We start from the raw sequence: 13,565 nt of genomic DNA on the forward strand, positions 1-13,565 counted from the left end.
GTGCCCGCGCGTGCGAGACGGACCGCTCGCTGCCGCCGCTTGCTCGTTCCTCCACCCCCTCTCTCCCTCCTTCGCTCTCCCTCCCTTCCTCCCTCCTCCCTCCTCTGGGATTCGTGCAAGTAGCGTGCGTGCCCTTGTGAGTTTGGAGGGTGCCGGTCAGCGGAGCCGTGCGATGTATTTGAAAAGCAATCAGTCCGACCTTCCCCCATAGATTCATCGTAAGTGTATTCGACCCCGATGGCTTTAGGAATTCCCGCGGCAGCAGAAGCCGGGCGAAAGAACCGGAATCGGCTAGCCGCGCCCTTCTCTGCTCCACCGCTTCCTCGTGTGTGTGTGTGTGTGTGTGTGTGTGTGTGTGTGTGTGTGTGTGTGTCTCAGATGGATTTGCGTGGTGGATGGGGCTGGCGGCGACAAACGCTTTCTCAGCTCCAACCCAGCTGAAAGAGTTAAGGGGGACGGGAGGGGGAGTGCACCCGGTGGGCGAGAGAAGCGGGGGTGGGGTGGGGTGGGGTGGGGGGACGCGGCCAAGCGGAAACGTTGCACAGAGGAACCTCAGCGAACCAAGAAAAAAGAGAAAGTGGCAATGAAAACAAGGGCAAATTGAACCCTCCTCGGGGATTTCCAATGAACTAACCCAACTCGGACATTCAATAAATACATGGCTCTTAATGAGCGTGCGTGTGCGTGCACCCCGCACCCCTAGCTGCGGGTGCGCTCGCCTTGCGCCCGCCGCCCCCAGCCAGCGCCTGCATCTGGCAGTCCCGAGCCAGAGCGGCGGCCCAGAACGCAGACGAGGAGCGGCCGCCGGTGCGCTCCGATTAAAATGTGAACGGGCCTGCCCTTCTCTCCCGCTGTATCGTGCCTCTGCCGAGCGCAGTTAAGTGAACTCAGTGAAAGCAGGAGTTCTCCTGCCCAGCCTCAGCCAGGCAGCCCCTGCGTGATCTCAAGATTAACACTAGACGCGTAGAATTTATGTAGGCTCTCGTCCAGCTCCTGCTTGCCGGGTGAGATACCGTCGTAGGTAGGTTTTAGCAAAGCCATTATTGCCAAGGTATAGATACCAAAGGCGGTGGTAACCAAACCCCAAACAGAACGGATTTTTTTCCTCTGCGTCCCCCAAAGGTTGCTTTTTATATTTATGTATGCGTATATGTATATATAAAAGATGGAACACAGATTTCATTGAATAAATCTGAGATCTCCAGGTGCAGACGTTTGAATAGTCGGTGCCAGCACCCCATGTTTTCCTTTCCTGCCGATTTTGCTTGGATCCGGCTCAAAAACCAAGAGAGTCTCGTGGTTTTGTTTACACTGAATGGGGAGGATAGGAACAGAGCCATGGGGCCGCCTTTCATTAATATACAGTGAGGATTTTGTCTAAATTACTGCTATGAATTTCACAGTACACGCTTTCAAAAGCAGTCTCAGGTGGCCTGATGAAACGTGATAGCGCCTCTGCAAACAGATCCACTTTCTTTCTTTTCAAGGAGGGTGTGTGTGCGCGTATGGGAAGCCCCCCAAAACGTTGTGCTCCTCGATAACAGAAATACACTTCTGTTCTGAGGTCTGTCCCCTTCTTCCTCCCCCCTTTCGTCGTACTTAATTCTCGAATCGCTCCCCGGCCTCTCTCCCCCCTCCACGCTGCCCCACCCCATCCGCCCCCTCCCTTTGCGAGTGTGATTGTTTTGTCTGGAAAAAAAAAATCCAAAGTATATAACAAGGGGAGAACAGTTAGTGCTGATTTTCATTTGCATACATTTTCATATATTTTGGTGAAAATAATAGACTAGTGGAGAGCTGGGCTTCGAGGCGTCAGTGTGAAGGGAAGGCTAAGGACGCATCGGTGCTGGAGAGTTGAGAATATGCCTTCCCCTCCACTCCCAACCCAGTCACCTTATTTGAAAAAAAAATTAAAAAACACATTTTATTTAAAAACCTAACCCTGGAAGTTTGCTCGGTAAGTGTTTTTTCATTTTCTTTCCCTGCTTTCTCTTCTTTTCCCCCTCCATTTTGGCTTATTTATTTATGTTATTGTAGGTTTGGGAGCTTATTTTCATTGCTTGGGACAAGAGAGGGTTCACAGAGCAACTGTTTGAAGGAAGGAAGGAAGGAAGGGAAGATATGTTGGGGGGGGAGTTAAAAAAATCCAACCCTGCTAAAATATTACATAAAAAGATGGACTCAGTCCAAAGCCCCACACAGCAAAAGCCACTTTACTTTGGAGGGGTGGGGGGGAAATGCTATTCATTGTAATTGTTGATCGTGAAGGTGGGGTGCGGGTCGAGGGGGAAGAAACCTTGGAAAAGAAGTGATTATTAAGCATGCAGTATATAAATATTTCTTGATTGGGATTTTTTTTTTCCCCCAGAGAATCAGGACTAGAGGGGAAGAAACCCTATTTCTGTAGCCAGTGGTGATGTCCTGAATTGTGTGTGCCTGCCTGGATTGAGGTGGGGGGACTCATGCTGGGAGCAGGAGGATGGAGTGAGGAGGGGGACTTGGCAAAGGGAAGGCAGAGAGCTGGAGGAGGAGGAAGCGAGGCAGGAAGTCAGGGCACCCCTGGTTAATGCTGTGTCTGGGGAGCAGGCGGGGAGCTGCAGCCTCCCAGCTCGGTAGTGAAAGCCCATCAGAAAGAGGGTGATCAATCAAAACTAACCAGGACATCCCTATACTTCATTCCCAACGGAGGCTGGAGCTTTAGCATCGCAGACTCGATTTCACTTTGTTTTCTATTTTTGACAGCCTCACTTGTCCCCTCCTTGCCACTGTTCCTGGGTTTTGTAAAAATTGAGGGTGCAGTTACTTGCTAGGTGCAGTTAATTAGATAAACATGGCCGGAGGACATAGCTAGGCCAAGTCCAGGCCCATTTGAGTGCCTTACCTTAGTGAAATAGGCCGGAGAAAATTTTAAAATCTTCTTGGTTTTGTTCTTTTAAAGGAAGCTGCGTCTGTGATGATGAGGGGGGAGAATCCAATGGCTGGAATTTTATTGCACTTTTTTACACAGAACACCTTGCAATTTAGAATTGGTAATTTATTTGGAAACAGTTGATGCCGAATCAATGAAACGGTTTGTAACGAGGGAGGAAGAAGTTTCAGTTGGGGAGGGGGCTAAGAATCGCCAGTTTTCCACTCCTTGTTTACGTGCTTGGCAGCGTTGCTTTTGACTGGGGTTAACTCTGTGTGCTCCATTGGACCAGATGCCATATAGAGCTGCTCCCTGAAGATCATTTGTTTCCTTGATGGGGAACATTTCTGAGCAGAGCATATTGGTTGCCATAGAGAAAGAAATAAAAGGAAGAACACTAGTCACATTAAGCTATATGTTTGTGCACTGGGCTTTAGATAAAAGAACCTTGGTTCAGCCAAAGAGAAGAAGCCAAACTAGAGATTTCTAGTGCCACTAAAACTAGCTTTATTTTGTTTTGGACTTTTACAGTTGAAACATATAAGCTAATTTTATTGGCTGTTGTTAATTTTATATGACACGGTTTACTGAACAAAATAAACTTTGCTCAGGAGTCGCACTATTGGCTCGTCAGCAGGGGGCGCACTGACTCATCTTAGCGAGTACTGAGTAAAATGTAGCTGTTTCAAAAGCAAATCTGCTCTTCCAAACTTGCCAAAGGAACAAATACCCCTACCTTTCTATGCATATTCACAATGAGGAGGGAATTCATTGCATAACACAGGGTTTTAAAATATGAGGACAATGACTTCCCCATCCCCCACCTGCCCACGTCTGTGAAATGGCCCAGAAAGAAATACAGTTCAAAAACTATTCCTCCATTTCAGTGAAGTGTATTCTGGGCTGGAAAACAGAAATGAGATGTGAAGGCAAGAATAGTTTTTGAAAATTATTATTAAGGGGATTTAATAGGCTACTCTTAAGAAGCTACCTTTCAGGGTTTTTTTGTTGTTTTTGTTGTTGTTGTTTTAACAGTCAAGAAAACGAAATGCATCCTAAGGTATTATCTGTTTAAATAATGAAAGTTCTTCAACCTGATACATGCTTTGACTTCTAAATGCAACTCTGGGTCCTAGAGATTTAGTCCACTGGCCCAGGATCACTTTTACTCTATTTGATATGTAGTGGCTACTTTCATTCTTGTTACCACTTATGGTTTTAGAAAGATTTTGGATTTATCCTTGAAAGGCTTGGCAGGGAAAAGAAAATACAAAATAGCCACGGGTTAGAGGTAACTGTGGGCTTGAAACTTTTTAGTGCATTACTTAACCCAGTTGAAGAAAAGTTTCAACAGAGCCACAAGGTTTCTGCCTCAAAGATATTTACATACTGCCAGTGAAGACTAAACTTTATTGTGGTAAAGGACAAAAAAGATACGTGGAAAACTTCCTAAAGTAGTGAAGGGCAGATCCTGACTGGTTCAGAATTAGTCAGTTTGTCATTAAGAATTTTCCCAAGGAGATTCAGAGAGTGTGACTAGGAAAGGGAAGCCGGGAGTGACTGGAAGTGAGAAGCTGGCTTCCACGGTTCAATAGCCGAACACACCTGTGAATGTGTCACAGAGCCTGTTAGGAAGGGCCACATTATGTGATGGCTCTCAGGTTCCTGTGCAAGAGAGGAAAAGACACTTTATTCTTTCTAACCCAGCTCCAAGTCAACCGGGTTCCAACCAGGAGAAGTTTTCTTTGCCACTAACTTTAGTAAGTCAGGGTTTGGATCTAAGTGGTGTGTTTTCTAGGAGGGTCAAGAGATTCTGGGAACAGTATAAGCAAAAGGGGCACACACTCAAACACATTTAAATCTGTGATTTTCACCCCGAGCTCTCACATTTAGAGTCAGGAAAGGTACTCTCAGGTTTGCGCTAATAAAACAGGGAGAAATGAGAAAACTGTAACTTGAGCCCAAACATTGCTTTCTCTTTGGCTTTTGGGACATTTCAGACAAAAGACTTCTGGGGCAGATCCACATGAAGTGGACGAATGTCTCAAAGCTCTAGCTTACTTTGCATGCCCAGGGCTGCCGAATGCATTTAAAAATTATTAAGGAGAAAGGAAACTTTTCAATTCAGCCAGACATTCTGCAAAAAACATTGGTGAGGCAATCATTATCTATATTTAGAGCATAATTTTTGTGTGCCACTTTTCATGAGATCTGTGATTGTTCCTGTCTTGCTGCTACTTACTTTCCTTTTTTTGAAAATGTAATTAAACAATAAACAGAAAGATAAAATGCTTGCCCCTCATGATATCTATAGTCCTAGGTTCCTTAATGTAAAAGAAACAGAAAATAAGAAATCTGGGTAGAGCAACAAGTCAATTTGACAAGAACTAACGCATTATAGAGATGGCTTTAGTATTTTATAATGATTTGAGGGTGGAAGTGATCAAGCTGGGTATGAATTAAGATTCAAAGTGCTGGGCGAAGCTACAGACTTTTAATTGTTGGGGATGGCGAAATTGCTTTTGCCAAACGAGAGAATGAAGAACATTACCTGGGTCAAATGTGCAAAACACAAAGTGGGTATTTACTCATTTGTTTCCATTTGAGAATGATAAGGAGCTCTGATATCGCTGCGGTTCAGAAGCACATTTGCCATTAGCATTTACAAATTAAAATGTTAAGCATACTGTCAACCCATACTCTGTGTTATATACAAAGGAGATGACTCTTCCACGGTAGCTTTTGGGTGGAAAAAAGTATTTGTCGTCTTGGCAGTGGATGAGTTGTTTCTTGGTCTTGCTAAGTTTTCTGAAGTGTTTCTTCCCCTAATTATTTGTATCATTTTGATAACTGATTTGTCTGATCTGCAGGAAAGGAGCAAGTACATAGGTTTTTAGATGGTTTCAAATAGTAATACATTCAAAGACATTATGATTTTTCACCCGAAAGCAAGAAGCTTTCTTTCTGATACTTACAGGACAGCTTTAAACTACAGGGCATTTCAGATTGGGGGAAATAAACTAAGAAAGCACAGTAAGTTGGTAATCGAGTGAATGCTTTTAAAACAACCCATTTCCAACAGTTTGCCCATTCGAGCTGCATGCGGGCATGCACCTGACAAGTCTGGTAATGAAAGCTACCAATTGCCAGGGAAGCTGGAGCTGACATAGTGTGATGGACTGCTCCTGCCTGTACCCTCACCACCCTCTCTGCCTCCCTGCTGAGTGCAGTGCTCTTCAAATTTAAATTCATAGGGCTGGATAACATACAGCGGGGCTGATTGACCAGAGATGATGATGATGATGATGATGATTCATTAACAAAATTTGGTCATTTCTTAGCTAGAAAAATATTCCAAGGTCAGCTTGGTGGGTTTTGTGTGTATTTGTACGTGTGTAAAAACAACATCCAGAAATATTAACTCAGCTTTACCAGAAAAGTGGTTTCATTCTTTGAGGTTGTGGTGGTCCTAACAGAGCTGAACAGCTTTCTCTGTCTTGAGGACACTCCTTATGCCAAACATTCCTCATACATTATTATACAGCATCGCCTTTCTGGGTCGAACAGGGTAGTCTGGAGGTGGATAAGAGATTCATATGGCATACATCCCAGAAAACAATTCTTGCACTTTGGCACCTCTGTTTATTATTATTATTATTATTATTATTATTAGATTTTTTTTTTGACATTTGAACTTAGCTATTGTCTGAGAAGCTGGGTGCAGATGCAGCATGTCAGGCTGACGGCTGCTCTTTTCGGCATTCCTCTCAAACTGTGCTTCTGTGGTCTCTTCTCTCCAGTGAATGCTGAAACACCCAGTTCACTATCTCGCTTCTTCCCCTAGGCCCTAAGACACCCCAGTGCCGGCCCTGGATGGCCAGCCTCAGGGGTGTTTTCAAGAAAATGTGTTTATTGTTGTTCGCCTTGAAAATACAGTGCCGAATGTATTCGTTGATATTTGATACTACGAATACCATGGTTTGCAGTGATGCACTTTCAGCATAAACATATCTGGTAGACGCTTTGGTGGTAGAGCTAAGTGACCTTGCTCACTGTAGCTTCAGGCAGCTTGGAGTTTGTTAGTCTCAAGTTAAAAGTTACGCGTCTGATGTTGCTTTGAACGCTCACCTCTCTCCCCGAATTTTTGGTAGGGAGCCTGGCTACTCAATAAAGCCCAAGGGAAGGAGCTCAGGCTTTCAGTGCCATTTAATACACGTCAAATGTTAATTTAGTATTAAATCAGGGTGCAAAAAGCCTCTAGAAGTCAAGGCATATATTGTTCAAATGGCTGCATTCCCTTCATTTTTAATTCACATCACAAAAACAAACAAGTAAAACTTCACTTGGAAAAACACTGACTATTAAAGTATCCTAAATTCAAAAATACCATGATTATATTGGAGGGATCTGGCAAGCAATTCCTTTTCAGGGTTAGAAAGTAAGAGGAGAACTTTTCCCAGAAAGGTTTGCTTTGGAGTCTCCAGCGCTGAGGTCCCGATTCCACAGCTGCTGGGTCCTCCTCTCACCACCCCCCCCCCCCAGTTCCTGTGATTTGTGGGCACCAGAAGCGACTTCTTCCGAATCCCTGGCGATTTTGGGGGCCCCAGGGCTAAGCTCGGCTTCCTTAGATAGCATTCTAACGGCGTTTTATTTTATTTAGAGCACAGTTTGCATAATAAAATTAAAAGGATCCCATTACTCCCCTTTTCTCCCTGAGCACTGCCCAACAAGGTCTTTCAGACTGTTATTTGAACATCTAGAGCGGCCTTCAGAAGTCAAATTAGCATTGCTTTTCTATGGGAAAGAAAAAGGGAAAGAGGTAAATAGGGCAAAGTGAGAAGCGGGTAAGGTACAAGGAATGAGGTGGATTAAAAAATGCAGGGAGCGGTGAAGGAGACTGGGGACAGAAAAGGACAAGAGAGGAGATGGGGCAGCAGGGAGGCGAAGAGATAAACGCTGAGTCACCCTAACAGGTCATTGAGTACACAGGAGCGAGATGCCGCAGCCCAGGAAAATCCGGGTGCAAATCGCACCCCATCTTCTGGGCCTCCTTCCCGCCAAGCCGAAGGAGCGCAGGCTTGGAGCTCGGCGCCGCCCGCTTGTCTTTGTCACTGATTCGGTGCGCGGCCGCGGGCTCCCGCGGCGGGCTTTGTTCCGGCGGAGCAGGGCAGGACCCCTCGCACCGCCGCGTCCCCGCCCTCCCAGAGCTGGGGACGGTGGGGGTGGGGACTGCGCGACAGGGACCGGGAACAGAGGAGCAACGGCGGGCGCCTCTGAGCCTGGGATTTCGTTCCTTGGCTCCTGTTCGTAATTGAGCTGTTCTCCCTTCGGGGAGGGGGCCGGGGCTGCGCGGGAGGAGGAAGGGCTGGAAGGGTGGTACCCGCTCTCAGCCCGCAGCAAGGGCGAGGCGCAGCTCTCCGTGCCGGCGTCCCGGGATTTGTATTGCATGCATGTACGCATGCAGGGATGGATGGATGCATGTATGGATGAGGAAAACCGGTGAATTGGGTCCCATGTTCTAGGTTTCCGGTCGAGCTTTTGGCAGCTGCAGGGCGCCTCAGGTCGGTGCCTGGTTAACCCCTAAGATCTGCTCTCGAGGTGTTTGGGGTCGCGCGTGGGCGCTGTGGACGCGCCCCGGGTCGAGGCTGCCCACCGGCCGCGCGCAGATGCCGCCGTGGAGGCCTGCGGCGGGGGGACAAAGGCGGACACCCCGAACAACCAAAGGGCAGGCGCGCACAGGCACCCACGCACCCACGCGCTCTCTCGCCCGGGCCCCTCCCGGTGAGCCCCCGCGGCTGGGAGTCAGGGCTTTGAGCCTGAAAAGTTCACTTCATGTAGACCCTGCTCCCTCCTCTCGCCATTGCATTTAGCAAACAGCGTGTGAACGTGTATCACCCTCTCCCCAGCCACCCCCAAAGGTGTGGGCAGATTGCAAGAGTTACTGCTCTGTTATTGTTTGTCAAATAGGGTCCTTCTCTTGGGAGAGGGTCGAGGGGCATGTGGCGGATCCCGGGCCAGGATTACATTAATCAAAGCATTATTTCCCCAGAGAAGCGGAGCACAAATGAGAGTAAATCCTAATAAAATTGGATCGCGAAGAAATGGAACGCTTTAAGTAATCTGTGCTGCCTGATAAAAATCTCACATTTACAAGATGTGGGTCTTAAAAAAAATCCGCACACGTCTGGCCTCGGCTTGGCTGGTGGGTTCGGGTCAGGGTGGGGGACAGACACTACACGAAGCTCAGTTGAACTTCTGAAGTGAGAAAAGAAGCTGGACACCCATTCGGAGTTTCACAAGCTCAGGTCTGCTCAGGAGGCACCTTCGGCCCTGGGCACCCCTCTGGAGTATTTGCGGAACCCGTGGGTCCGACGGAGTCCCCATCAGTGCCCTGAGAGGTCTGGAACTCTGTTCCTCTGGGAACGTGGCCCCCACTTTCCCCTTCGAACTCTGCTGCAGAACAGGCAACTCCCATGGGTGGGGGCGCAAAGCCCCACCGAGTGGGAAGGCGGACGCGGCCTACCGGCTGGGCAGGGACCAGACACCCCGACGCTGCGCCCGCAGCAGATTCGCGAGTAGCCCCCAACCCCGCCCGGGTCTCCACCCTAGGGCCCGCCAGGTCCGCCGGGCCGTTTCCTAGGCAGCCTGGGGTTCCTTCAGCCAGGGGAAGGGTGTGCGTTTGGGATGATTGCCCGCGAAGCCGAGGGCGCTGCTAGCCAGCGAGACTTCTGGTACTTTCGGGCCATCCCAGCAGGGAAGCAAGGCTCTCGATCCATCCGCCTTCGTCCCTCGAGTGGTAGGAAACTTCCCGACGCCTCCCGCGGCTCTGCCAGGAGAGAAGATACAAGCTCCCCCTCCCAACGCCTTAGTAATGACTGAGTTTAGCGAAGCCAGCCCGCCGGGAGGCAAACTCCCCCTGCCGCCCCGAGGCCTCCTCCAGCCGCGGAGACAGGAAAGCGGACTGCAACGCCCCGCCGGCCGTCGTTGGTGACAAGTGTGACAGCACCGTCCCGGTCCTACGGGTGAGCACCAGCCTCAGGGCCCCGCCGACCCTCCAGAGAGGCGCGCGGGGAACCAGCTCCCGTCCGGGTCCTCCTTCCAACCCTTCCTGGCCAGGCGAAGGCGGGCGGCGGAGACCCCGAGGGGCGCCAGCGCGCCGGCGCCCCCTGCAGGCCGGCACTTGGAGGGCCCGCCCGGGCGCTCCCGCCGCGCCGAGGTCCCCGCGCTGGCCGCGTCCGAGGCCGCCGGCGCGCACACGCACAGCTGCCAGCCTGCAGGCTCTCGGTGCCTTTTCCAAACGCGAGTTCCAAACGCCGCGGGGAGCGGCAGGGTGGGAGGGGAAGAAGGGAAAGAGGGCTACAGAGGGAGGCGCGGAGCGGGGTGGGGGCAGCCGGCGTCACCCTCTCCCCAACCCCTTCGCGCCCCTTCTCCGGTCCGCCCTGGGCCGTCCCCGCATGTGCCAGCGGCCGCGCGCCTGGTTCCCGACCCGCGCGCTCCGGAGCCCAGAAGGCCGCGCTGCCTCCCCACAGGGGCAGGGACCAGCGCTGGGTACCAGGCTGGGCTGGGCCGGGCTGGGCCGGGCGGGTCGCCTCACCTCCGGTGAGCGCGCCCCGGAGGAGCCGTTTCCCGTGCAGTCTAGAGGGTAGAGCGGCGGGGAGCAGTGTGAGTGTGTGCGCGTGCGAGGACGGGTGTGCGTGTGAGTGCGGTGCGCGCGCAGGGCAGGGCAGGGCAGGACAGGAGGCGCTACAGGATGCTCTGGTGGAAGCATATCCTTTTCAGCCTTGAGATCTAAATCTGCAACCTTAGAGCTGATTACTCTCCCCCAGCCCCCCTCCTCGGTTCTCTACACAGGCATTTCCCTCTTTCGCCTGAGTCTTCCCAATCAGATTCCCAAAGAGATCCCCCTCGTGGTCCGGGGATTTTCATGGACACCCCTGACCCACGTGAGCCAGGCTGGAAGGGACAATGTTAGCCGAGGGCATGTCCATCATCCAGCCTGCTAGTTAATCTGGATTTCACGCACCAGGAAGCCACGTTTGGGGACTTGGGTATCTGCTTTCTCTCTGTCTTGGCCTTAAAAATTGCTGCGCAGAGGCTCTTTTTAGTTTTGGAGGGATAGGAAGGAGGTAGAAACCAACTGCAAATCACTTTTGGGGCTTCTCCTTATTTACCTGACCAGTGTTAGCCCTCTTATGCACCTTTCCAACTTACTGGCTTCTTTCCAGTAATGGGAAATTTGGGGGGAGGGGGTTCCAGTAAAGACACTCATACCTTTTCAATTCTGAAAATGACTCCCCTTTCCCAGTCTGTGATTTCCATAATTTCATACAAAACAAGGGCTGTCAAGGATCTCTCTGTAAGAGAAAAGGCAACTAGCAGAAGAAAACTTGGACCAAATTAAATTCCTCCTTCTTAAAACATTAACCAAGGCCTCCCTCCCTCCCTGGTCCCACCAAGTTTGTTCTGCTCTCAAGGGGAAACAGGACAGAAAAATTCAGAAAAAGGTTAAACATTCCTCTCCCTCACTGAGACCATGAACCCAGTTGCCAAAATATATTTTTGATAACCTGAGATTCAGAGGGATTCTAAAAAGAAACAGAGCACATGCTTTTAGTTGTCCCCTTGATTACCCTACTGTTTGCATCTAATGATTTTCACGAATTTGGAAATACCTGTGATATGTATTTTTTCTGTCTTGGATTTATTAATATTAGATGGTTTTACTGTTAGCCATAATTCTTTATAGGACCTGTTGTCCTAGAGAAAGGTTCTAAGTAACATTTAGACACACTCACTAGCTTCTGCCAAAGGCCTTCCCCAGCTACTGCCTTCACACAATTTCAATCACTGTTTTTCAAAAGATAATTTATAGGCAGGTAAATTTTAGCCAAGAATGTTAATGGTAAAATGTGAGTATTTAACTCGATGAGCTTTTGTTTTTAGAATCAAGGTTTAGCTTTTCTTTGAATTATTTATCAAGCTGTTTGCCCATAGGCCTTCCTAAAAGAAGGGAAAGGTGAAGAGGAGGAGATCACTTTTATTTATTTAAAGCATATGTTGACATAACATTTTTAAAACTAGCCTTTTGGAAAACAGCAAATTACTAAACTATGTCTGTAAACACCCACCTTTGGGACTGTGAAAAGCAAAAAACAAAAAACAACCTAATTACTTTCACAGGAAACAGTACTCAGTTAACTAAAATATTGTATGGCAATCCTTGGAAGCTCCTCCTCCTCCTTAAGTATAGTACAGTTTGGTAATATACTACACATATTTATACATGATGTAAATATACATATGCACAAGGGTAGATGTTTATGTACATAACATAACAAAATATATACATACCCCAACTGAATACATTTGCATATAACATGCCCATGTGTAATATAGCAAACTTCTATGATTAACAATACGTTCTATAACAGATAGTCTTAAAATAAGAAGTGAGTGAATCTTAATTCATATTGAAAAAATTTCAAAATTTGTTTTGAAATCCGAATTGTGCTAACTGTAGATGACACCACAGAAATCAGTAAATAATAGGTTCATAGTATTAATATTTTATGCACACCCCCTTTAAAAGTAATATGAACTTAAATAACTTGTTTTACATAAAATAAAATGGACAGCATATTTAAAATATAAACGTTCCATCTAAAGCCGAGTACCTATTTTTTTTGTCTTTTTTTTTCACACATTACATACTGCTGTCTTAGAACAAAAATTAAATTTTAGAGGCAATGAAAGAGATCAGTAGTTTTATTTTCTGTTCTATTGTAAAGAAAGTATTTTTAACTAGTTGATCTTATGGTCCTCTATATGCATTAAAAGACATTCAGTAATCTAGTGATAATTTGAAATGTAAAAGCAAATTTGAGGCATATATTGTATTTGATTTGTATAATATGGGATGCCATGTTACTTATTTGCTTTCTTGAAATGGTATTTTGAATCTTTGGATTTTCAGAGGCCTTTTCTGGTTAAAATAAGAACTACAGTTAAAATGAATACATTGGCATTCATTGGCAAGAGTCCAAATGCTCATTTGTTTTAAGAAAATGCAAAGAAATGATATACCAGAATTTTATACTTTAAGTGTTATTTGTCCTAGTTGATAAAGGAATCAAAATGATGAAATTTTGAAGTTTTATGGAAGATCATGATAAAAAGGGCTCTTTCATGTAATGAGAGTTATTTGTACTGAATTATAAAATATTTTGTTTATTCACGTTTATGTAAATGTATATTTCTTTACAAAAAACATACATGATGTTTATGATGACATTTATTCCTACATTTGATTTATTGCTTGTTGATTTCAGAGAGCATTTAAAAGACTGATGACTCATTGGTGGTGTCTAAATATTAGTGATGAACTTGTGAAAATAGAAATCAGTTTAGCCTAACTACTTTTTGAGGTTTGTTTCTTAATCTCCTAAAAGTCTGAGGTTGAATTGATAGAAATACCGCAAGTGAAAATTAAAAAACAAAACAAAACAAAAACAAAACAAAAACAACTATTACTTGGAAAGAGGTAAAAATATTTTACTGTAGTTGAGGTTTCAGATCAACTGCAAAAGTTAATCTTTTATGTTAGAAAGTTTTATATCTGATGGCGTGAAGTGATTTGAGGAGGCATAGGCTATAAAAT

The 13,565-nt window shown here is 46.8% G+C and overlaps 1 long non-coding RNA gene across 3 annotated transcripts in view; it reads left to right on the top strand.

Moving 5' to 3' along the window:
• The first annotated feature begins 125 nt into the window (after positions 1–125).
• Positions 126–13,565, top strand: part of LOC101011360 — a 46,602-nt gene continuing 33,162 nt past the window's right edge. Inside the window, exon 1 of one of the 3 annotated variants that reach the window (XR_636780.4) lies at positions 126–218. This is a non-coding gene — a long non-coding RNA (uncharacterized LOC101011360). Of the gene's footprint in view, positions 219–1,691; positions 1,958–10,123; positions 10,193–13,565 lie in introns of those variants that run through there. The other 2 variants (XR_001894378.3, XR_001894380.1) reach the window with 2 other exon arrangements.

The sequence above is a fragment of the Papio anubis genome, chromosome 14, assembly GCF_008728515.1.
Source record: "Papio anubis isolate 15944 chromosome 14, Panubis1.0, whole genome shotgun sequence".
Taxonomy (NCBI): Eukaryota; Metazoa; Chordata; class Mammalia; order Primates; family Cercopithecidae; genus Papio; species Papio anubis.